The following is a 2,117-nucleotide window of genomic DNA, read 5'->3' as shown; positions in this document are numbered from 1 at the left end:
TATGGACACATCTCTCCCTGAATGCCCCTCCCTCCACCTGCAATCATTTTGGTAGTATATCCATAGAGTTTTTGGTCAAAATTCAGAAGTGGTTTACCATTGCCTTCTTCCACACAGTAAACTTGAATGTCCACCTTCAACTCTCCCCATGCCGCTGTGGCCCAGCACTGATGAGTTGAGAAGAGTTCACTGTTGAGAAGCAGCGTGGCTCAGTGGAAAGAGCACGGGCTTTGGAGTCAGGGCTCATGAGTTCGAATCCCAGCTCTGCCACTTGTCGGCTGTGTGACTGTGGGCAAGTCACTTAACTTCTCTGTGCCTCAGTTCCCTCATCTGTAAAATGGGGATGAAGACTGTGAGCCCCACGTGGGACAACCTGATTCCCCTATGTCTACCCCAGCACTTAGAACAGTGCTCGGCACATAGTAAGCGCTTAACAAATACCAACATCATCATCATCATCATCATGAGTTTTGACTTGTAGCAGATTGCCTTCCACTCGCTAGCCACTGCCCAAACTAGGAATGGAAATGCTTCTGCTTGACTATCCCTCCTGTAGCTGGGTCCGGTAGAGTACCAGAAACTCTCCAGGTGTGATCCTGAGAGGGTAACTTGTATCTACCCCAATGCTTAGAACAGTGCTGAGCACATAGTAAGCATTTAACAAGTACCATAATTATTATTATAACAGACCTGTCCTTCCTGTGGGAGGGGACATTAGTAGTGACATTAGTGATCCCCAGGTCTGTGGACCAGGCTGAAAGCCCGATGGGTGGGCACCGGCCAGGGGCCGCTGATAGGGATGGACGCTCGCTGCTCTGACGCATGTGTCCCTCAGGGGTCAGCCTCTGTTTTCAATCCAGTCTCCCGATATCCTGGTTTTCCCAAGTTCCTACTTGAAGAGAGCAACCTTTCTCTCAGATGCTGCCCACCAGGCTGGTCTGTCCCCTGCCGTGGTCTCCCAGTAGTCCCCTCCTCTGGTGCATGGTTTCAGACCAAGTTCCATTGTGTCTTTAATCAATCATTAGTATTTATTATGCACTTACTATGTGCAGAGCACTGTACTAAGCACTTGGGAGGATACAATACAACAGGGAAGGAGCATGGCTTAGTGGGTGGAGCACGGGCCTGGGAGTCAGTAGGACCTGAGTTCTAAGCCTGGCTCTGCCACTTGTTTGTTGCCTGGCCTTGGGCAAGTCACTTAACTTCTCTGTGCCTTAGCTACCTCATCTGAAATATGGGGATTAAGACTGAAAACCCTATGAGTGGCTTGGACTTGTATCCACCTTAGTGCTTAGACCAATGCCTGGCACCTAGTAAACATGTGGCTTAGAGGATAGAGCACAGGCCTGGGATTCATAAGGACCTGGGTTTTAATTCTGGCTCTGCCACATGTCTGCTGTGTGACCTTAGGCAAGTCACTTAACTTCTCTGGGCCTTTGTTACCTCATTTGTAAAATGGAAATTAAGAGTGTGCGCCCCAGGTGGAACAAGGACTATGTCCATTTTAATTACCTTATATCTGCCCAATACTCCAAAGAGTGCTTAGCACATAGTAAGCACTTAACAAGTATCATTATTATTATCAATAATAATATTAATAATAAATTCCATTTTTTAAAAGTTAGTAGATACATTCTCTGCCCATACCGAGATCTAAAAACAGTTGTTCTGCCTCCATCTAGTTTGCATGAGCCCCTAGCAATTTAGCAAGCAGCAGCAGCAGCCGCCGCAGCTGGGGCAGTTTAAAGAACTGTCCTCCTTCCTCCCTCATTCCACCCTACAAATCCGGGCAACTGTGAGTCTTGTCTCTCCCAAGCAGCCCCGCTGCGTTCCAGGAGGTCGTTGTTATCTCTATTCATATGGTGATATTCTTCAATTCTCCCTAATAACAATAATCATGGTACTTGTTAAATACTTATGAAGCAGTGTGGCTTAATGGATAGAGCACGGGCCTGGGAGTAAGAAAGACTTGGGTTCTAATCCCACCTGCCATTGTCTAATGTGTGATCTAGGACAAGTCACTTAACTTCTCTGCACCACAATTTTCTCAACTGAAATATGGGGATTAAGAATGTGTGCTCCATGTGGGACAGGGACTGCATCCAAACTGAATAACT

General features: G+C 47.0%; 1 non-coding gene across 1 annotated transcript; it reads right to left on the bottom strand.

Annotated features, from left to right (window-relative positions):
- Nucleotides 1-473: 473 nt before the first annotated feature.
- LOC114812626 lies at nt 474-606 on the bottom strand. Its single transcript, XR_003760277.1, has one exon. It is a non-coding gene; the product is annotated as a small nucleolar RNA SNORA7 (small nucleolar RNA).
- Nucleotides 607-2,117: the final 1,511 nt, after the last annotated feature.

Source organism: Ornithorhynchus anatinus, chromosome 5, assembly GCF_004115215.2.
Source record: "Ornithorhynchus anatinus isolate Pmale09 chromosome 5, mOrnAna1.pri.v4, whole genome shotgun sequence".
Taxonomy (NCBI): Eukaryota; Metazoa; Chordata; class Mammalia; order Monotremata; family Ornithorhynchidae; genus Ornithorhynchus; species Ornithorhynchus anatinus.
This window is presented reverse-complemented; position numbering and strand designations above follow the sequence as displayed.